The sequence below is a fragment of the Chelonia mydas genome, chromosome 2, assembly GCF_015237465.2.
Source record: "Chelonia mydas isolate rCheMyd1 chromosome 2, rCheMyd1.pri.v2, whole genome shotgun sequence".
Classification (NCBI taxonomy): Eukaryota; Metazoa; Chordata; order Testudines; family Cheloniidae; genus Chelonia; species Chelonia mydas.
In genome coordinates this window covers 184,663,302-184,687,609 of record NC_057850.1, presented here as the reverse complement: position 1 = coordinate 184,687,609, position 24,308 = coordinate 184,663,302, and the positions used below count along the sequence as shown (strand labels likewise).

At 42.3% G+C, this 24,308-nt stretch overlaps 1 protein-coding gene across 3 annotated transcripts in view; it reads right to left on the bottom strand.

Annotated features, from left to right (window-relative positions):
* CPNE4 (copine 4) overlaps positions 1–17,981 on the bottom strand; it is a 325,458-nt gene extending 307,477 nt beyond the window's left edge. The window contains exons 1-3 of one of the 3 annotated variants that reach the window (XM_043540815.1): positions 17,923–17,981; positions 17,518–17,623; positions 16,512–17,054 (exon numbers count right to left, since the gene is read on the bottom strand). The gene's annotated coding sequence lies outside the window, so the exon portion shown is untranslated. Of the gene's footprint in view, positions 1–16,511; positions 17,473–17,517; positions 17,624–17,922 lie in introns of those variants that run through there. The other 2 variants (XM_007064303.4, XM_037890311.2) reach the window with 2 other exon arrangements.
* Between the last annotated feature and the right edge of the window lie 6,327 nt (positions 17,982–24,308).

Genomic DNA, 24,308 nt, shown 5'->3' with positions numbered 1-24,308 from the left:
CCGTCAGGAATGTGCCATCTGCTGATTGATTCAGCAACAGCATGATGAAGCAATTTCCATAGACTGGCATAGGAAGAAATTCCTATAAAAATGGACTTTAAAAAGTGAGAACTTTGGGGTCTGATTCTGCAAACCAACTTCCAGGAGCATCAGATGAGCATCTGACAAGGCCCTGCTCCCTCCTCATGTCCAAGCCACCTGGCCAGTGGCTTGGCATGAGCAACTCTAAGGCTGGTAACTATGATAACAACCTTGCAGAACCTGTGTGTGTGTGTTTGTATGAATGAATGTGTGAATAAATATGAGATTGAATGGAATGTTATAGCTATAACTAACTGCTTACTATGATTCTTTCTGTATTCACAATAAATGTGGTATTTTGCCTTTTCCCCTTTAATAAGATCCTGCTGGTTTTTATTTTATTGGTATAACATTGGTGCAGTTAATCCACCTCCATGAGAGGCGGTAGCTATGTTGGCAGGAGAAACCCTCCCATCGACATAGTGCTGTCTACAACAGAAGTTAGGTCAGTATAACTGCATCACTCACAGAAAATCCACACCCCTGAGCAACACAGTTATACAAATGTAAGTTTATAGTGTAGACCTGGCCTCAGCTCTGTCAGCCACAGCTGTAGCAGGCTCAGCCACCTCTACAGAGGGAGACAGTGTGCCAAATCAAGTGGGCATGGCTTAGTTACATTTCCAGCCCAAACACAACAGCAGTTTCCTAGTGCATACAAGCCAGAGAGTGAGCTTAATTCAGACGGGGTCAATGAAATATAAGAAAACATTAAAATAATGAGAGACTTAAAAATTCTTTCAGTCTCAGTCTAGAATATCATCAGTAACACAAGTAAGGAAAAAAATAAAACTGTTCCATTTTTAAAAATTATTAGCAGGAGGAGTTTTGCAGAACTAGCCATTTAACGAATGCTAGAAATCAGATCCTTTTCTCTCTTCATGAAAAGTAACAGGAATAAAAAAAAAGCAGTTACTGATCTTTATAAACAAAATAAATCCACTTAAAAAGGACACAAAAACTTTGAGCTTTGAAATGTTTTTAACCTTGATTTCATAACGCTCTCTTCACATTTTTTATTTTCACACCTAACAAGAAATAAATGTTATAGTACAACTCACATTATCACCTGAAACTACGTCATATAGCAGGGATCGGCTGTGGGAAGCAGCACGGGCCGAGGGATGTGCTGGCCACCGCTTCCTGCAGCCTCCACGGGCCTGGAGTGGCAAACCGCGGCCAGTGGGAGCAACAATCGGACAAACTTGTGGATGCGGCAGGTAAACAAACCAACCTGGTCCGCCAGGGGGCTTACCCTGGTGGGCCGCATGCCAAAGGTTGCTGATCCCTGTCATATAGAATAGCTTTCTATTCATCGTTCCCTTCCTGTCCTTTTTCATGGTTTGTGCGCAATGTACCAGTCTTGGCAGAATTATTATGGCACATGTCAGATCTTGCACCCCTTCAGCACCCGAAATATCCACGAACTTCAGTAGGAGTTTTCAATGCACAAGGAATACAGAATAAGACCCTAAATGTGATGCCATAGACTTTCAGATTTTAAGGCCAGAAGGGACCATCATGATCATCTAGTCTGACCTCCTGCACATTGCAGGCCACAGAATCTCACCCACCCACTCCTGTAACAGACCCCTAACCTCTGGCTGAGTAACTGAAGTCCTCAATTCTTGATTAAAATACTTCAAGTTATAGAGAATTCACCATTTACTCTAGTTCAAACCTGCAAGTGACCCATCCCCCATGATGCAGAGGAAGCCAAAAAAACCGCCAGGGTCTCTGCCAAATCTACCTAGGCGAAAATTCCTTCTCAACCCCAAATACGGTGATCAGATAGATCAGTGGTTCTCAAACTTTTGTACTGGTGACCCCTTTCACACAGCAAGCCTCGGAGTGCAGCCCCCACATATAAATTAAAACACTTTTTTATATATTTGAAACCATTATAAATGCTGGAGGCAAAGTGGGGTCTGGGGTGGAGGCTGACAGCTCATGTCCCCCCATGTAATAACCTCACTACTCCCCGAGGGATCCCAACCCCCAGTATGAGAAACCCTGAGCTAGATGCTGAGCATGTGGGCAAGACCCGCAGCCAGACACCTGGGAAACAATACCTCTTTCAGAGAAACAATTTTAAACCAATAGAGACTACGTGCTGTATAGTTCAGCAGGTGTAAACTGGTTCAACTCCAGTGACTTCAATGGAGCTATCCGTTTATACCAGCTGGAGATCTGGTGCTATATAGGAATCAGCGGTAACTGATATACCAGCAGTCCACATATGAAACTAGGGAGATACATACAGAGTGTAAGATAGCATTATTTCTGTAGCACTTACCATCAGCAAAGTGCTCTATGTACATTAACTACTCGATCCTCACACTTTGAAGTGAAATGAATTATCAGGAGCCTCTTACAAATAAGGAAACAGAGGCAAAGAGATTTGCCCGAGGCATGCAGAGAGTCAATGTCAACGCCAGGTTAAGGATTATGGAGTTGTAGGCTCCTAGAGTGAAACCTGGATCCCAGTAAAGTCTATGGAAGTTTTGCCATTGACTTAAATGAGGCCAGGATTTTACCCTTAGTCTTAATCTTTCCTTTATACCAGTGGCTTTCAACCTTTTTGATACCATGAACCCATATTAGAACAGAAAAATGTTCTGAACCTCCCAGCCATGTACCCATTAAGTAAGGGAAGGGAGTTCATTAATTAATGACCATAAAGCACTCTGAAGTCAATGGGACTGTTCAAGTGCTTAAAGTCATGCACGTGACTATGTGTTTTGCTGGATCAGGACCTAAGACTTTCCTGCAAAATATAACTAGGGGGAGAGAAATTATCTACATGCTGTTTAGTAACAAGCAATAACGTGTGGAGTAGATGATGTGAACAGTGAGCATAAGATAATGTACTCAGTAGGATACCCTTGCAAAAAAACGTATTTTAATACACCACAGACCGCACAGCTAGAGCTGCCTTAGAGAGCCCTAACTGATGCTTAGCATCAACATACCTCCATCTGGAAGTGCCCCGAGGAGCACAGAGGCTAACCCTGACCAGTGGGTGTGTGCTCTTCTCTCACTGCAAGGGGCTCCACTGCAGGTGCTGTACACTTGCATATGCCCTTTCACCCCTTTGCATTAGAGGGCATTTATCATGTGTAGGCAGCTATGTAGCTGGCACACCAAGATACCTGCAGCTTATGGGTCTCAGCAAAGGATTCTGTTGTGAGGAACAAAGTGAGCGTAACTCTAACTGCCCTACATGCAGATCACAGCAATACCTACTACATCACCTTTTCACAGAGGTCAGCTCCTACATTTCAACCCATACATGGCAGCATAAGTTCTTAAGCAGGGTGTGACTTGACCCTTAGCTTAGCAAAAAGCCTTTAGGTGTACACGAACTTTGCCTCCAAATAGAAGCATGTGATCTAACTTCCACCTTATTTGTTCTCACTGAAATCTGATCTGGTTATCATTATTAGTACAGATATATTTGCCCACTTACAGTAATTATACCAGTTTTAAAAACTCTTATACTTCTTCATTACCAGGTCACATAATAATCAGCTTACACCAATTTAATTTCTGGTCTAACTTATACCATCACTGAGCCAAGGAAATCATGATCGATAAAAGGATTCTTTTAAACTCAACTTTCCTGGCAACAGCTTCTGGGACAATTTTAGGGCAACTCTCTCCTTAATCTTCTCACATCTTTCTAAAGCCACTGGACACTGACCCTGCAGCAGACCTAACAGATCCTTTGGTTATTCTGTCAACACACACTGTGGCACGCTGTGTTTTAAAAGTGTAGCTCATATATTTTGTGGTGGAATTAATATGAACCTTTCACTGCACCCATCTTTTTCCTTTTGCTTTACGTGCAAGATCAGTGAACCACTTCCAGTTGATCAAATCCTGAAAATTCTCTCCTAGCCATTTCACCAAAAACCCCAATCCAACCACAGAAACCGTGCCTTTCAGAGAATTAATATCCAGGCCTGATAGTGTCATCGCTGGGAGTGTATAAAACAGAATTAAAGAATTATTCATCTGCTAAATGGGTTATTAAGTACAACTACCTCCAAAATAAAGCATTACCAAGGTATATAAAAGTGCAATGTAATTTCATTCCAACAGATGCTTATTAAATAGACTGTCTAGTAACCGTTTATGCACAGTGATATGTGTTACACCTAAGAAGGTAATAAAAACACAAGTCAATATGAACCAGTATTTTAGGCAACCTATAAAGCTGTTTGCTACTGTGCGCATATTGCAATGGCATCACTGTCACCTGTATCAATCACACTTTCTCTTTGAACAGAAATTCACTATGGGCCAGACTTTGCCAGTCTAATTCGGGCTGAGTAGTGCCTTGCTCTTCAAGTACTCCCAATGGGATAAACAGGAGTAAGCGAGCAAGGCTGGCAAGACCTGGCAGTATTATGTCTCTGAAACATAAAGATGAGGAACCGGAAAAGAAGGGATACATTGAGAGCACTGCCAGTAGCAACATGTACAAACAAAGATTTGTTTTACTAACCCAGCATAACCCAGAACACTAAAAGCATCACAGGCAAACAACAGTAATGCTGGAGCACTCAAGCCAAGGAGTTTTCCACTGTAAACTCAAAAGCTATCTTTACATGTTTTTATATCTACATTTCTCACGTTCACTGTTCATCTGTGGTTTTAAAATGCATCTCTTGAGTCATTTAACGTTCTTTTAATTTGTATTTCTTCAAAGGCACTCAAATAGTATTATCAACAGGTCTCTGTCACTCTAGAGGGGAATAAATATTTTTGTACAAAAATAAAGTCTGAAAAAGTAGGCAGCAAATCTGATTGAGATCAGGCAAACGTTTTCAAAGAAACTTGCCATAAGAAATTGTGGCTTGACATAAGAACAAGCACAGTACGTTGTTTTTCTGCAGTATGAACTAAAGATCAGAGATGGGAAAATAAAGCCTCTCATACCACCTTATGACAGAACTGAAGGATTTTGGAAATTATTCAGTCAGGTTCTCCAGTAAATAAATTGCTCCCAAGAATGAAATAGGAAATAACAGTCCTATAAAAAGACAGCACTGGACACACCACACTTAAAATGAACTATTTATTGAAAGTCACTCAAGGCCTCGAGATAGTACAGTCTCTGATCAGATTACTTACATTTTATTCTAGAAATAATTAGAAGATGACAGATGTTTCATCCACCTTGATGATTCCTGTTATCTGATGTTTTTTACAGCCGACGTGCCCACTGCTTTTTCAGTGACACCTCTTAGGAGTCGAGCCCACAGTGTCTCTCCTTATTCATGAGAAGTAAGGAGGATGCCACGCACATCACATTTTACTTATCTCCAGCAGGACGACAGGGAGTAGCTTTCTCTCCTAGGACGTCAGATGGCATTCTCATGCATACGAATCAGCTACAGCAGGCTCACTTTTGATAGTCAAAAACTACTTTCCATTAGCTAAACTACAACAATAGAAATATACTGAAAAGTACAAGAGTAATCATGCTGCACACTAGCATTGCTAAGCTGCTGCACACACACCTAAATCTCAGCTTCAATAGTAAAGACCAAACTGACTTTTCCTCAGGTTGTCTGTTATCTCTCCTGATCTTGTCCAAGAAGAAGATTAGTGTCTCTGGTCTCCAGCACCACATGCGACACCCTGCTGAGGGCAAATTTATCAGCATACAGAGGGTCTAACACAATGATGAGTTAATTCTCTTAGAAGGTTTGCAAATACAAAATGGATCGACTTCTCTTTTCTATATTCATCCTGGGAGAAATGCTAGTCCCCATGAAGACAATGGGAGTTTTGCCACTGACTTCAATGGTGACAGAATTTCACCCTCTGACTTTTCATTAAAACACATTTATTTTCTTCCTTCCTATGCTTGGTGTTTGGACACTTAGCTCTGAAACGATTTATTGTCTCTCCCTTATTGCAAAGCCCCTGTATAATTATCCTATGAACCTCTCCTTCTCCTCCCAAACCCACATCCACTTGTATATTTTGTAGCAAATCCATACAAAGTACTGAACAAAATAACTCATGTCTTTCCCCATACCACAACCTCCACTGAGTTCTGACCTACATCCCCTGCCAGTACCTTGAGCACATCCCTTGATGGCTTTTGGTTTTGGTGCCACATTTTCTACAGTGGGCTTTTGGCTACCAGTTTAACTGAACCAGCAAAAACCCCTAGGGTAGATATAATTTACGCTGCTACAGTGCAGACTGTAGCTTACCCCTATGCTAGGGATATGCACTAGCAGATCTACACTCATGGGTAAAAGTCCAGTTTAGACAAGACCTTAAGGTCTAAGCCATAGGAAGCTCATTAGCTTCCCTTGGTTACTAAGTAGTGTTGGTAAAACAGGATCCTGAAGCATAAATGGCATTCAGCTGAGTCTTCACACTTCTGAGTATTGAATAATTTTTCTACCAGATCAGGAAGTACTGGATGTGTTAGCCCTTAGCAATAAGAAACATTAACCATTCCCCTTTACAAATACAGAAACTAAGAATCAGAATACAGATAAATCAACAAAGACTTTGATCATGACAAGCCATTAGCCAGTTCAATGATTTAATCTCATGCACGAATCAGATGTGGGGGCGCATCCATTGGGGATGTTCAATGACTGGTCACATAGCGTGCAGTCCTTTCTTGAGCAAAATTTCCACTACAGTCAATGTTACCTGGCATTTGGATTTCAACTTGCATTTCAACTTTATTTTTAGCGTTGAGATTTGACACGTGTCTTAAGTATTTTGAGTGAGAAATGAAGCTATTGTTTTAGCTATCTCTGGCCCATCTAGCAGTGTGTCATCTCCTTTAGAGACACAGTTGAATGTGGTCAACTAACACACAGTATTCATAAATCCCACCCAAAGGATTTCCCTGTAGGGGCACTTGGCTTTACTTGATACCCTGTACACCACTCATCTTTCAGAAATGGCCCATAATGGTCAATATTTAATGTGTAATCACACTAAAAACTGTATTTTAAATGTCTCTCTCCTGTCTCTATGTGGACCCTTTGCTTTAAACCAACCATTCATTATAAATCCAAAGGGATGAGATTTTAGCCTCTCATTTCTAACTATAAGCTACACTGGATATTTTAAATTGCGGTTATAACAAAGACATAAGTCACAAATAAAAAAACCAGCTTCATACATTATCCTTGTAACTGAGGGACACAACATGCCTCATTTTTGCCAGAGAAGATGGCTTTGACTAAAGCGGTTTTCATCACACCAGCTCTCACAGTTCAGAAAAGAGGACGCTAATTCACAATACAGTTGTGGGTTTCAATTCTTTCGTCTTGAAGACAGCAAGATTCTAAAAAACAGGTCAATTGTGCGTGAGCCTTTATAACAATAAAGCAAAATTTACAATGGAAAATTATTTTACTTTGAACCTCTTAAAAAATATGAATGTTAGGATGGCCATTAAAGTCAGCGTGCCCACAAGTAGAATTGAAATTTAATGACAGCTAAGCAAGTGGCAATTAACTTAAAATAAAAGCTAGAGGCACCCTCCATTGTATCCCATCTATTCCTAAAGGCAGAAAAGGGAAGCTACAGTACCTTCTACAGGGTACCTGCTCATTCAAACAGTGCACTGTGGTGCCAATTTCCAGGTGTACAGTTGTTTCCAAACACTATACATGTATTTTGTACATGTGAAAAATAGCATAAAAATAAGTTGTAGCACAGTGGAGCAAACTGACTACAGCTGCTTCCATAGACGTGAAACTGAACCCAGAATGTCAATACCAAGCTTAAAAACATGACAGACTTTGCACAGACACAAAGGAACATACTCTTGAGAGCTACCTAGGTGATTGACTTATTCTTCATAATAACGCTCCCCCACAGTGAATTGTATCCTAGTTACACTAATCCTGTTTCTCTCACTCTCTTTTAACCGTACTTCATTTGTACTATATTCTAGACCATACAAAACAAAGTATGTTTCATTTCTTTGATCATCATGTAAAGCCAAGCCCTGTTAGCCAATATGCTTGGCAAGAATTCCGTTACTTTTATCTTCTTCACTGAAACTTAATGATCCCATAAAGCTTCCACTGTAAATTAAACAATCCCATCAAAGCATCTGCTAAATGTTTATTATAACACATGATGTACCAAGGCAAAATTTGTACCAGGAGTCAGCAAATGATGCGTGCCCCCATCAACTAGCAAACACAACAGCAATAAACAGCCGTTTTTCATAGTAATTAACAGAAGACCAAACAAGAAACAGCTGCCTAGGTTATTTAAAAGCTTGTTAGTTACAGATTTTCACAATTATTTATATCAGAATAAAGCTATAAAATATTTTGCATCCTTAAGATTTCTCTTGTCTCTTTGTTTCCAGGGAAATTCTTTGAAGTTAATATCCTAGGTAAGGCAACCCCAACCACTTACAGCCACAGTGTAAGTGCATAGATGGAAAATATTCTTTGAACATTACAGTGCGGTTCTGTAGCAATATGTGCCAGTTGCCCATCAACAGAGTCCCTCTACACTGTGACTGACATATTAACTCTCATATGTCCTCACAGGGAAATGAGCAAAAGCCAAAATCATTATAAAAGAAAATGAGTTTCCCACTACAACTCTGCTAATTTGCAGAAAATGAGAGAGAAGCTCACAAAAGCAAATTAAAATATGATATATATAATAAACTAATACATTTCAAGCATCATAAAGGCCATAAGCCTGGAGTCACAATGGACAACCTAGGAGAGAGATGTTTGTTTGTATTCTCTAGAGGTGCAGGGCATTTTGCTTTGCTGACTGAATACTGTCAATCTGAGTGATTATTAAGAGATAATTCACATAAAGGAAATCGCACTACACAGTAAGGTGGGGAAATGAGCACTGATTCCACAAGTGGCATAGCAGAGCTGGATCCACAATGCACAGATAAATCTCTAAGCCCTAAAATGGAAACTTTCTCATCTGGAACACACCAGGTCTCTATCCGCCCAGTATTCAAGTAAAGGGCACTTTATTTTACCCTCACCTGGACCCCTGGTCCTCCTCTTTGGCGCCCCTGCCATCAGTAGCTGCCTTAGCCCTATGCAGCCTCTTAAAGGGCCCTGCACTGCATACATTTCTGACCCAGCGGCCAGAGCACCATTGTGATTTCCATGTCTTGGTGATCAACCATACCATCCAACAGTGTCATCAGAGGAGGCTGGCAGACATTCCGTTGGAGGACCTGTGCTGGACACAGGGAGGATGACAGAGTAAGAGTAAGGAACAGGACAGAGAGTTGGTGAGGAAAAAAGAAGGCGGGCTGAGGGAGAAAATAGCAGATAGTCTCATTTCCTGGCCAGTGTCTGTTTTGTCTGGCCAGGCAGCAGGAGCAGAGCCAGATCCATGGGTTCTGCTGCCCCACATGAACTGGAAAGCAGCCCTGTCTGCAGAGACCCATACAAGCAAACAGTATTTTCCTGCCCAGGTAACAGTGCATTCTGCCTTTAGCGTACATCCAGCCCTGAGGAGGTCAGTCTACTGACTGGCGCTGCACAACCCTTCACCCCTCCTGGGAGGCCCAGCCCCCGTTGGCACCTCGGGAAAGAGGCATGGGAGCTGGGCTGGCGTGCACTTTATTAATACTCCCTGGGCATCCTGGCAGATGGCTTTGCAAAGCGGAGTGTGTCACAGGCCCCAACCCAAGGGAGCGGAGCTTTTGCTACCCTGACGCCTGAACTAGCTAAGCACGAGCAGCACTAGAGATGGGCTCCCACAGCCAGAGCCAGGCCCGGCTTTCACACCCTTCTATAGTGGCCGGGACAGGGGGGTGCTGGGATTCTCCAAACTTCAGATGTAGGTCGGGGGGGAGGGGGTTGTACACCCCACCCCCACAGCTCAGGGGTGTTTGGATCCAGGGCTGTGATTTGGCCCCATCTCTAATCAACACACACACGAGCAGAAGGCGCAACGACAGCTCGGCAGAGCAGGGCGCAGCGTCCCTGCCAACCACACCCAGCGGCCTCCTCTCTCGGGACCGGCTGCAACTCACACAGCCGGGCTCGCGTCTGCTGCAGGAGCAGCAGCAGCAGCTGGGGCCAGGTCCAGCCGAGCCCGCTGCAGCAGGGGCGTCCCCGGAGCCCCCCTGCCCGGGCTGGGGCGCTCTGAAGCGGCGATCGCCCCGCGGGGGGAATCCCCACGAATCCCCATCACAGCTGCTGACACGCTGCGGCTCGAGTTCGGCTGATGCTCCGGCGCCCTCTCGCGACCAGCCTGTGTAGCGGCGTCTATTGATGCCCCCAGCCTGCGTTCCCACCTGGATTCTGCTCCCTGCCTTACTCCTCTGACTGGTACCGGACAAACAACGCCCCTTCTATTTGTCATCATGGCAATTTGCTCCTGGCTGCACTCAGACCTTCCAGCCTAACAGCCTGGTTCAAAGGGGGGAGTTTTAGGTGAAACTTGATCTAAGTTCCAGCCTGATCATTATATTGTCCTTTACTTCTCATTTTTACCTGCTTGAGCCTTCCTCTGTGAGACTGTAAAAAGAGACTGGTTATTATTTTGGGGCACTTTTTGTGTACACACACACATTATTTAAACAACCGTTTCAGAGGAAGATGTAGCTAACCTTTCAAAGCTGACTGCATATGCAGAATCACTGTTCCATTATATATATTTTAATAGGATGACTCAAGTTAACAGGCTGAAAGGTCACACAGTGATGCAATGCAATTTTTAATCTGATTCATCATTAATTATTGTAAGGCTATGTCTATAACCAAACCAACAGCATGCATTATAACAAAAAATATAAATTCCAGCTAAACAGAAACAATTCCTTCAAGCAAGCAATAAACTATAGGCCCCTAAATCAGGTTCTTTTGCTTGTGTGTGATCTTTCAAATATAAAGGGTGAAATCTTTTCCCTATTGAAGTCAATGGGAGTTCTCCGCTGACTTGACTCAGGCCAGGATTTCACCCAATAGATCACCTCACGCAACGGAAGTGAGAAATTGTGGTTAGATTTTATGCTGTAAACTTTGAATTAGGTCACTTACAGAATTATGTTTCTGTGTTCTGGCAATATGTATAAACTACTCACGTTCCATTTTTGTGGTTTAGGTCAGTGGTTCTCAACCCTTGGTAGCCACACCCCATGGGGATACATCAACTCATCTAGGTAGATACCAAGTTTAACAACAGGGTACATTAAAAGCACCAGCAAAGTCAGTTCAAACTAAAATTTCATAAAGACAATGACTTGTTTATACTGCTTTATGTACTATACACTGAAATGTAAGTACAATATTTATATTCCAATCAATTTATTTTATAATTATATAGTAAAAATGAGAACAAGCAATTTTTCAGTAATGTTCTGTGACACTTTTGTATTTTTATGTCTGATTTTGTAAACAAGTAGTTTTTAAATGGGGTGAAACTTGGGGTATGTAAGACAAATCAGATCCCTGAAATGGGTACAGTAGTATGAAAAGGTTGAAAGCTACTGGTTTAGTTTGTCATCAAAATCCCCTAATAAAATACTTTCCAGCCTTATGGTACAGTTGACTTTAATGCCGTATATATTTTATATAAAGCCTAGTCTATAAACACACACATATATTTCATGTAAGGGCACCTATGACCCTGATTCAACCGCACATTTAGGCTTAAGCTCATCCCTCATCAGGACAGCACTTGAGCATGTGCTTAATTTTAAGTCTGTGCTTAACACTCACTAAAGTTATTGTAGATTTTCAAAGGCAGCTACCTCCCACTAAAAGTCAGACTTGAGCACTTGCTTAACTGCTGTCCGGAATTGGGGTACTTTCCTGACTCAGGGCTAAAAAAGAAAGTACTATGCCCAGTAGTGTTTGTACGTTTGTAGAATAGCACTATTTATTTTGCCAGTTTGTGATAGGCATGTGACTCTTGAGTGACAGACTAGAGGGAGAGCTAGTAGTTAATGTGTCAGGTCATCTAAAGCCTAGTCTATACTGCAAAAATAACTCATTGTTGACAATTGGTGTCAGGAATGGATGCAGCTGAATTGATTTAAACTGAACATTTTAGCAATAAGGGTAGACAAGGATGCACTGCATGCAGCATTATTTGAGTAGCAGTAGTTAAAACCTACTCAGAGCTGCACCTGTTGTCAGCAATGGGCAAGTTTCATAGTGAAGACAAGCCTGTAAAGAATTTCATTCTTTTAATTCACACTTTAAAGCGGTGCATTACATTTTTCAGTGCAAAAAACACAGTAACATAATATGGTTGAGAGTGTCAAGACACAAAATTAAGAAAATCACAGTTATGGTTCCCACAGCAACCATAACATAGCTCTTTGTACATATGTTATCCCCCGTCTTTGTGGTTTTTAAACTTCATATTTGCTTGGAGCTGCCTCGGTGGTGTAGTGTATCACATTATATGCTGGTAAATTCAATGCCTTCATATTTATGTGAAGTATTGCTGAGTAGTGGTTGTCTTGGGAACCATAACTTGGAATATTCTGATTTTTATATATTCAAATTCTCAACCCTACCATTGCATTAATATAGTGGACTTTTTCTTCTGCATCTGCTTGTTGCTTGAAGTGTGAAAAGAACTAGACAAAGGAAAATTGTGATAGCTCATTCAAATAACAGTACATATTTTTATTGGAATATACTATGAGACACTCAAATATAGACACAAATGTACATGTCTGTCAGAGAGAAAAGTCAAATACAAGACATAATGGTATATAATGGAAACGTCTAGGGAACCTTAACATTGTGTGCTAACTATTATGTACTATACCTGGAAATACATAGTGTCATGTTTATTTTATTGTGGGATACCAAAGATGTAGTTACAGATGTGTGATGCAACCAGTGAGATTTACATTTGCCTGTATATATCTGGAGCGCTGCACCTTGGAAAACTGTTAAAAGTTAGTCAAAACATGTCTAGGCTTGATTTTCTGCCGAAGGCATTTGGATGCCTGATTGTCATTAATCTTGCAAATTATACAATGTGGTAAATTTGACCTCCTACTCCAGATCAATTTCTGCCCTCAATCATGCACATTGATAGCCTTTGTAATTTTATACCAGCTTATTGAATTTCAAATGCTATTTATGTTCATATTAATCATCTCTTTGGGAATTTTACATGTCTCTTTTCCTATATAAATTAGATAGTTGAGTTTGAATTTAGTTAATAAACACACTGCCCTCTACGGCGCTGAATCAGGAAAGCACTTACCATAGAGCCATCCCTATTCAGCACAATAGTAAACGGACTCCAGCATCCAAATCCCCCTATTGCTCTGAACATCTCAAACCTTATGTGTGTGTACACATGATGTGATTTTCAAATGCAAATACTTTTGTTGGACCAGATTCTTAGCTAGCGTAAATCAGCATTGTTCCATTGGAGTTCATGGAGCTACACCAATGTGTACCAGCTCAGACGCAGTATCTGATCCACTATTTCTTAATGGAAATTGCTTCCCACTTTTCAAAGACACCTGCCTTCAGGCAAGGTTATTGCCTTTTTGTGATAAGTGAAGTTTTATAATAAACGGGCTTTGAGTTTCGTGGTATGGGGAATAAGGGCCTTTTCACACTTGAAGAGCAGCTAAATTGAATTTACCCAGACTTTTCCCCCAAAAATTCCCATGAGCCAACAACAAAATTGAGAAATGTCAGTCCAGAAAAGTTCCCCTTCCCCAAAAAAGTGAGTTCCATAGTAAAGGGGCTTATACTGAAAGTATCTCTTCAAGCGAAGCTTGCTGCTCTTCTGCTACTCTACTAAACACGGGCAAGATTTATTTATTTTACTTTTTCAGAATTTTTTTAAAAAAACAAACTATTTTTGCAGCCACAGGTTTTGAGGCTGGGCAAGTGGCTCTGATGGGCTGTGAAGCTTATTGGACTCCACCTGCATATGTTTACTGTCAGGTATTCTAGCAATTGCACCAGAAAAGATGAAGTCATAAACCGATGGAGCATTTCTCGGATATGTGCTAGCTTGAAGGCTTTTCAACACTATGAAGTAACGTTTTGGTGACAATACAACTATGCAAGGAACATCTGTCTTTTGTAAGGTTTCTGTCTAAACATCCACAAAGCTCTTGGGGGCAAGGACCATCTTTTGGTCCTGAGTTTGTACAGCGTCTAGCAAAGTAAAGTCCTGGTTCACAACTAGGACACCTAGGCACAACCGCAATACAAATAACAACAACAATAATACACATTTCAATATATGAATCAGTGCCTTTTTCTTCGGCTTTTATACAGCTACTCATCGCTGTTTTCTCTGAGCATTTGTCTCTCAATCAATACCCACACCACTACCTCTTCCTCCGCTTAACAAACAAACTTTTGTGTTCTCTCTGGCAGTCTCTACTACATTTATGTCTCTGATTTATTTGTCTGATTCTTTAAGAAGTGAGCACCTAAATGAAGTCTACTTTGTGGCAGCTCAGCTGGAAACATGAAAAGAGGATCAGATGCAAAGTTATCTAAATCAATTGCACACACAAAGCCAATTGTGTAACAAAGAGCCACTATCCTGCAGCCCTTAATCAGCCAGAACTCCCTATTGAAGTCAACAAGGCTGATTAAGGGCTTCAAGATCAAGTCCCATTTCTCTCTCGTTTAATGAAAAAGTTTATTTTGAGCTCTGAAAACATCAGATTATATGAACTAAGCAAATCCAGAACTCACACTTTAATGAGAACTGAACTTTGCTTTATGCTTAATCTACCATACACAAAAAATTAATCACATTAGTGCTCTCCCTTATGTAGTATACCAAATAAATAATTAAATCTTGCCTGGAAAGATTTAACAAATAATGTGTGTGTTCTCTAGTTGCAAGTTTTAAAGCAAATATGGAATTGACAGTGGACGATGTGTGGCCCTTCAAATATACTGAATTGATCTCACACTATTATATCTACCAGGAGCTTTTAGAAGATTAAAGAGAAAACTCCCTCAACTGTTTTCTTTCTTGAAGTTGACTTTGAAAACAGCACTCGCACCACTGCAACTCAGCAAGCAGTTTCCAATTACAGAAACTAATCCAAAAGGAAGTTGTATGAGCTAAAACTACAAGAATTAAGAAAAATCTCAAGAACAAAAACATTAAGGGACCAAATTCTCCCCCTCAATTACTTTGGTAAGTTTAACTGAACTGCCCTGTTGTAAGTGAAGGAAAAGTTTGCACTAAGGAAATAAAGAATTCCGATTAGCTGACACGAAAGATTTTGTTATTCAAAAATACTCAAATTAATATTTTCAAACTAACACAATGATTTGGAGTTGCTTGTCCAATGGCAAGAAAAACTCATCTGACAGTTTTCCCAATTCTTATTTCCAACCTCATATAAGGATGGGGGATGGAGAACGATAAGTGTGTGTGTGTTGATCATCCTGCTGTACCAGTGCTGCTGCTATTAAGCATATGCATCATGTATTCTGTGCAACTCATTATCTATGTATGAGCCATTTCTGGTAGCACTATTTTATTCTAATATGGGCCATCATTCTGCATGCTGAGACATTTTAGCTGTACCTCATCAGGAACTTCAGCACCAGTTCAGGCAGGTAAGAGAGGCACCAAAGACCCGCAAATAGAGAGAAAGAAACACAGGCTTCTCTGTGAAATGTACCTAGCTAAATAAAGGGGAGAGGATAATCAAACAACTATTGACATTCTTCAGGAACAGCAATAAACTTTTGCCTTAGGACCCAAAAATCCTTGTGTATTTTGCCTTGTAATATCATCTGGCTGAGCCGGGTTTAATTTTGCAACCCAAGACACACTATTATTGCTCTCCAAATACTTCCAGCATTTGTGGAGTCAATCTTCAATATTATTTAACAAACTGGTACCGGGTTGTTCTCTGGGGAGCCCCTTTCCGCTTCATTTTAGGCACTTGCCATCCAGCCGGCTGCATAGGAGGAGCTGGGGATAAACTCACACGAGCTCACAGAGAATATCGATCCAGTTCATCATAGAAACGAGCACACTCGCTGAAATATTAATCTGTGCTCAGCTGTAAAAATAACAGCGAGAGCCAAGTTAGCATCGTGCACTTCAGCACGATGGATCAAATTACGCTCATTTCTCTTCAGATCAAGCTAGTAAATAGTTTTGTTATATGCTGGAACCCAAGGCATGCCTAGGAGATCCAGAACAGTAATACTGCATGGGAAATCACAGTCACAAGAGGTCCCAGCTGGAAAAGCCAGCGCCTAGGTCATTTACAAGCTCAGATTACAGATTGCCAGTTAGCACCACTCCGCCGTTATCCCCAGCTGGGGAGAAAGGGAGGAGAAACTGACTAAAGTTTATTTCTGTTTCTTTTCTTAAGCGTAACCACACATTTTGGAGAAAGTTAGAGCCCCGCAGCCGCTGGGACAGACGCGTCTCTCAGCAGCCAGGGCCTCGCCTACCTGTGCAAGTGATCGGCTGCAAAGGGCTGGTCCCAGATGCTTGTGGAGCGGGGTGAGGGCGTCCCTTGTTTGTTCTTTAAATTCTGGCTCCCGGGCTTGGCTGGCTCAGAGAGAGGAGATTGGGGAGGTGGCGCTGGTGCTCTGCGGGCCGGAGCTGGATCCCTCCGGAAAAGCCGGCTCCATCCTCAGGGCATCGGGGAAGCTGGTGGTTGGAGCACCGATGGCCGCGGCCAGGCGAGGTGGGAGGTGTGGCGCTGGGAAACAGCAGCTTCACACGAGGAGAGAGGTCCACCTTCTGAGCAGCCCGGGCGTCTTGCGCTGGAGGCAGATGCTGGGCTGAGAACCCGACTCACGCGCCCCCTGGTGGTTCCGGCTAGCACAGCATCACCCCGCGCAAGGTAATTCCCTCCACATGACTTAAAGCTCTCTCTTTCCCTCCGGCAACTTCTCAGTCCGCAGAGCCCGCGGCCCCCAGGCGCGCACTTGGCAATGTGTGTGCACTCAGTCAAAGCTCTTCCAGTGCAGCCTCTAAACCGCCACAGTCTAAGTACAGTTAAATACCGGGAAAGAAAAAAAATACGTGATTATTCAAGTTCCTAACCAAGCTCCATCAAATATCAGTGTCAGCCACCGCGCCAGTCACACGCATAGGGTACAAACTCCCGCCTCCCTCAGCACTACAATCCGGGTGCACAGTTTGCACATACAGGGGGAACCGCTCTTTCCAGAGTCCAATAGGTTGTGCAAAACTAGCCTGCTGCTGGTGGTCAAATTCAGAAAGACAAACCTTCCCCCTTAAAAGAAAGATACTGTGAGGGTGTGGGGGTCTCCTCCACCCCTAAAACTGACAGCTGCGCTGGAAGTTTTAAGATATCTGCAGCTTCAGCTCGTTTGCCCTGAAGTTCAGTGGAGGAAGAAATGAACCACCCTAACCCTATCCCGAGCTTTCCAAAGGACTGATTCAGCCAGAACCGTGTGCGAAGCAAACACACAACACTCACCGTACCTAATCTCCCAGTAGCCTCTCAAAAGCAGTGGAATTAAAGACCGAGTCTGTGTATCTTAATGTGTCCAGATGCACAGACTGGGAATGCTGACACAGAGGAGACAGTCTAAATGCCAGAGGGAACAAAGACACTGCTCACTTAAAATGATGGCACTGCACTAGCAACACCATAGGTCAGGGAAGGGTGGGTACCTTCAACCTAAAATAACCGGGGGGGGGGGGGGGCGGACGGGCGGACAATAACAACCCTTTTATTATAAACATTTTTCCCCACCCCTCTCTGCAGCTCCATGTACACATGTACAAAGCACGGTGTTCAGATCCCAATCTGAACTTTTTCAAAGCACTGGAGTGTTCAGATCTGGGTTTAAATTTGGGCCTACCTCTAACAAAAATCCCACTCACATCTCTAAAAAGGAAAGCAAAGCCTAGGGTGGCAAAGGCCCCAGTTTGGCAAGGTCCTTAAAGAACTTGCCTCACTTGAAGTATATATGAGTAGTCTCAATGAAACTATTCACATGCTTAAATTAGGCACATGTTTAATTAATTTGCTGATGTGGGGCCATAATCTCCATATATCACCCTAAAATTGGGTAGGAGGAAGACCTCTAAAGGGAGGAAGGATGGTCTTGTGGCCAAGGTAAGAAACGAGGCATTGAGCAACGGGGGTTTGGTTCCTGGTTCTGTCAAAGACTGCCTGTGTGACCTTGGGTGACCAGTCATTTAGGTCCTGGTCCTGCAAATACTTAAGCATACATGTAACTCTATTTGTATCTGTCAGTAAAGCATGTGTTTAAGTGTTTGCAGGATCAGGTTTTTAGTCTCTCTGGCCAAGATATGTAAAGGTATTTAGGCCTAGCCGATTTAGGAGCTTAGATCCCTTTGAAACTTTGGCTCCCAAGTGTCTAAGTCACTTTTGAAAATAAGGCTTCCAAGTCAGTTAGGTTTTGTAACAGTGAGCAGAGCAATGCCTAAATACCTTTACAAATCTGGGCCTTTGAGGCCTCAGTTCTTCATCTGTATCTAAGTTATACCCCTTACATTACAGGAATACTGGGAAGATAAATTCATAAGCCTCTTGTGGGGCACTCAGATATTACAGTAATGGAGGCCCTATAAATACAGAGACAGACCCAGTGATTTTCCCCCAATATGAAAAGTAGATATCAAGCTATTTAGAAAGAACATTTAAAAATAAATGTCTCCACTGATGCAATTCTCCAAGGAAAGAGGACCTGAAACAGAGACAGTCATTCCTATGCCCCGAACCTACTCATGTCAAGTGTGTGCAGAGCTGACAAATCCTGTCGTGCTGCTAAGCACTATGAGGTGTGAAGTACAGAAAGCAAGCAATGTAATCATATTCAGTAGCCAAAACCGAGAACGCTCAGCATAGGCCTCACATGTTAAAAACAAAAAAACAACAACAACTTGTAATGGAGCTGAATTCCTCTGCCAACAAGCCTCAGCTCTCTAATTAGAGGCACTAACATAACACTGTCAGTGTTTGTAGAAGACATGTTAAAACGTACACTGTAAACCTTGATTTTTCTCAGTGCAGATACAGTGCAAATTAAAAGCAGCATTTTACTAAGCACATTACGCAAAACACGGTGACCTGGAATTCATTCCCAGCATAAAAATCAAAGCTCAATCATTGTATTTATGCACTCACAAAAATAAACTTAATTTACTTCTATAGCATAGAGTCAGATTTACATAAAATTCATCAAACCATAATCTGTTGTTATAATCAGTGATTTCCCTTGTCTTTTCCACTTACCTCTTCCCTGTAACTATTTCTGTCAGTGTAAAACTGTGTTGTCTGCCTTATTCAGATCACCTAATGCATAACAGCATGGCCATGTAACTACTCAAGTTCTCAAGAAAGCCAAGACATCCCCATCTTGGATTCATTTTGATCACAGGAGTCTTGAGTTTAATAACATAAGGGGCAGTAGCATTGCATTGTCCTATGCCAGTACTGATGGAGCCTCTCACATCAGAGAGGAGGAAAGCACTGGCATATGGCCAAGGAATGAAAAAGAAAGAAATGTGGATTTACTAAAGCAAGGTATGTTATTCCAGAGAAACCACAGGGGTTAATGACAGGCAGACATAAAGAATTAATGTACTGTATGCTGAGTTTGGGATCCTTATTTGGTTGATTCAGGATGACCAGTTATAAATTAGATTTCTGCTTTCCTTTGTTTTCATCTTATCCTCCACTGTTCAAAGCAGGCTTTTTTTTTTCTCACAGAGATGTGTATAATAAGCACTCGAATATCACCCTGTGGTTATTTATACCTCACTAATATGCTCCTCGCCATTTTGTCTGCTTTTTGGCATTAACTGCTACGTCTCCAGCTAGTGTTGCTGAAGAAACCTCAGTTGCTGAAGCTTACAAATGGGATAATTAATTGTTGAAAAGGAGACATGGATACCAAAAATACCTGCTTCCTCCTGTGGGTGGCATCAATATATCTTCAGTATACAAAGGTCTCTTTAAAAGAGAGAGAGAAGATTGTGTCTCATTTAATATAATCATGGTGAAAACAGCCGTTTGTGCTAATGACTTCAAATAGTCCGTTATTTAAATTAAGTTAATGATTTAAAATAATGAGCATTAGTATCGCTCACTTGGTAACATTCCTACCTCTGACCCAGCAGGGTATAAGAAGCTTTGGCCACATTCTGGGCAAGCACCTCAGTCATCAGCTAGCCACATACCAGACATGAGGATGCAAACGTATGGCCAAAAATCACAGGCCTTTACAGCTTGAGCAAAATGAGACCCTCCATTCGTTTCATTGGTGTAGGGTTAGATCCCTGTGTTCAGGCCAACCACTCGAGAGTGAGACAGTTATAAAACCATAAACATGAGCAGATCTGACACAAGCCAGTATTTTAAAGGCCATAGGTTCAGCCTGCATGCCCAGGCTTCAGCTCAAATTCAGTGCTGATGCTGCAGGAGTGTGCTACGCTCTCAGAGAGTGCTGAAGATGACACACTCAGCTGTGGATTTCCATATAGGTGAAATGTGAAGATCTCATGGCACTTATAAAAAATATAGTGATGTCCCAGTCAGTGTTCTCTCTCAAACAAAGAGGTTTCAGAGTCCAAGGCTGCATGTGTGCTACTGCTGAGTGACCAGTGACTGACACATTCACATAAACAGTCCCTGCCCCATCATTATTAACTCATTGATTTGTACCTTTCTTTGGAATACTTTTAATATGAAAGGTGCTAACACAAAACATGGTTCTATCCTATTTTTAGAATTCTTTCTTTGTAGTGAGACATCTTGAACCATTAAGCCATAATATCAGGTCATGCAGCCTCCCTGAACCAGCAGTCATAACAGGACCTAATTTCAATGACACATCCAGCTTTTACTGCTTTAAAAGCATTTTGAAGAGAAGCAAGTGGTGGATATTGTCTTCACAACCACTGGTCTGTTACTCCTGTCATCCCAGGAGACATTTGCACATTTCTGTTTGAAACTTTGGGAAGTGAACATAGAGTTTGTGAAAGTTTCTGGACTGAGACCAAGACCCTGCTTTTCAAAAGTGACTAGTGGTTTTGTAAGTCTCAGGTTCTGGGTGCCCCAGTGAGACACCTTAAAGAGGCCTGATATCCAGAGAGTGCTGAGTACTCACCTTCTCAAAGTCAGGTTCCTTTATAGTGTCTCAAATTGAGCACCCCAAAATTGAGGCACCCAAGCACACTAATTATTTTGGAAAATCTTGGTCCCAATTCCTATTTATTCACAACATTTACAATTTACAGCAGGACTGTCCTGCAGCTCAACACTGATCTAAGTGTGAGGGAGGAGTTCATTTCCACCTGCGAATTTAAAAACAACCCCAGAAACCTGTTATATGCAGCAATGGGGTCCATTCCAAAAAACAAAATATTTTCTCCTTGGACATATTATTATGAGCCCCATGAATACAAGTCATCCCTGCCGGAGGGCATGGAGACCTGGAATTTTTCTAACAGATATGATGCTGCTCTCAGTTTTGCATATGGTGCCTAGATACTTCAGGGTTAGGCATGTTAGAAATGTATACAGAGACTTAATAGTATTCAGAGAGGAGTTGAATTCCACCCAGTGCAGAAAATTATCCCATCCCTCTCTTCAGTTTGGCAATAGAATTTTAATGAGCAGCTCCCAAGAGTTGCTGCCAGAATATCATTGCCAGCCCAGCACTTGGATCAACTGAATGTATTATAGAAAATAATAAAGACAGGAGATTTTTTGAATTAAGGAGCTGTGATTACATCTTGGAGTCATGGGGATTATACAAATCAGTTGGGCTTTGCTATTGTGCTGTGTATCATCTGACCCCTTTGTTTGGATTATAGCCCCAGAACTCAAGTCTTACCTGTTATTTATTCTTTCCATCAGTATTCCCTCAACTTTTGAAAGTGGAGTTCCACCTAAGGTAAATGAAACCAATAGTGTTCCTCGAGGACTACACTTCCTAGGCTTTGTCTTCACTGCTGGAATAAAGGTGTGTTTTTACTATAGGATAACAAATGTGCATTAGCTATTCCATTGTAAAGTCCTAGTGGAGATAAGGCACTGTAGTTTCACCATGAAGTAAACTAGGCAAAGTCAGCCAGGGCTGGGGATATAGCACTGACCTCATCTAGCCATCTTGTGGTAAACATTACAGGTGCCTTGTCTCCAGAGGAGCTGGTTGAAAATTTTCCAGTGGAATATTTTTTTGTCAGAAAATGCCATTTTGTCAAAATTAGATATTTTCCACAGGAAAATATCAATTTTGATGACGTTTTGAAAAAAAAATTGAAAAAAGAGCGAGACTGAAAAACTGATAGCTGAGGAGCTGTTGTGGAGGTGACGTGGTGCAGCAGCCTTGGACTTTGATCTGTAAAATGTCTGGTTATTTTTGTTGCTAGTCAATATACTACACAAAAAGGCAGCGTTGTACCATCCATCGTGCAATATAGTGCTACATTCAATAGTCAATAAAGGCCTGTCCATTAGAAGTAAATCTTGCACATACAACATCAGCAACAGTAAAGAATCTAGCTCATGCCCAGGACCTCACACGCCTACTGATGCCAGACAGTCACAGCAACAACTACCTAGGAAATTAACATCACGTATTTGGCAAGGTTGTTGGTTCTTTTATTATTACCCTTAATTTAGCTATAGTTGTAAAGCGATGTCGGGCCAAAAATGGGGAAAAGAAGATGCATTGCATTCTTAACGCCCTAAGAAAAAATCCTGCTGTGGAGAAAGTGAGAAAAAGATAATGAAAGAGTGAGGTGGGAAGAGTTGGTGACCCTGAGCTACATGAAATAGCTCCAGTACAGCCTATCAAGCCTGTTCATGGAACACATTTTGTGCCACATGCTACCATTACAATTCCCTCAGTATCTCAAAACCTACTGTGTTCCCTTACAAAGATAGCCTCCCTCATAGAAGAGGTATGCCACCCACAGGGACAAGAATAAAAATTAGCCTCCTTCTGAAAAAAAAGAACCTGTCACTGCCTGGAACTTAGGAAATGAGAGCCCAGTGTCCCAGAAATCCCAGAGAACTTCTGTGATGGGATTTGGTGGCAGTCATGCTCACTGATGCTAAAATATGCTGCTGCTTTTATAGATCTGCACTTCAGATGCTGAGACTAACATGGTCACAAGAGGGAGGAGAGCAAGAACATCACAGATTAGCAAAAAATAAATCTTTACTAGTGTAACCCTTCTGCCCATCAGAGTTGGCAGCAACAAGGGCCGGGTTCAATATCTAGGGGATCCATTCCAATAACAAAATGCAAACCGGCTCGAGCCCCCACCCAGTGACCTGGGACAAATATATACCACCCCCGCTGGGCGCCTCCAAGAGGCAATACTTCCCCTCTCGCAAGCACATAGTCTGAGTGTAGCAAAAAGCCTTTTAATAACAGAGAGAAACAATGTGGCATTATGTTGGGGAAACACCACCAACAGGATTCATAACACAACCCATGAGCAAAAAAAACCACCCCAAGCAAATTGGGGCATGCCCCTTTCCCTCGGGTTCTTGAGTCCCAGCACCCAAACATCTCTTGAGTCCAGCAATCCACAAATCACCCAAAGTCCAAAAAGTCCAGCCCCAGAGTTCAAAAGTTCATCTGCATAGTGTTACTCCCCAGTCTGGCTAAAATGTGCCTGTGTGTGGGGGGAAAGGGGTAAGGGGCACCTTACGTGTCCTGAAGCTGACTGCCCCACAGGGCTCTGCTCTGCTACGCTGTCTCACGAACGGCTCTGCTCCACCACGACCGGCTCTGCTCTGCACAGCTCGCCGTCTCACGAACACACCGCTGTCTCACGGATGGCTCCGCTCCACCACGACCAGCTCCACTCCGCACAGCTCGCCGTCTCACGAACAGCTCTGCTCAGCTCGCCGTCTCACGAACACGCCGCTGTCTCACGAACAGCTCCGCTCCACCACGACCGGCTCTGCTCGGCACAGCTCGCTGTCTCACAAACAGCTCTGCTCAGCTCACTGTCTCACGAACGGCTCCGCTCTGCACAGCTCGCCGTCTCACGAACAGCACCACTGCACGCTAGATCTTCCGGCTCCCCACTACTTGACACAGTGCTCAGTGATTTCAGCTCTTAGTAGTGGGGGCCTTAGTGCTGGTGCACCATAAGGTGAATGCAGCCCAGTACCTGTAGCAAGACTCTTAATAGACCCAAAATTAGCTCTGACATTCCACAGTGGAGAGAGACAGAGGTGCAATTGGTGCTTCAGGCCCTCACAAAGGGGCCCACAC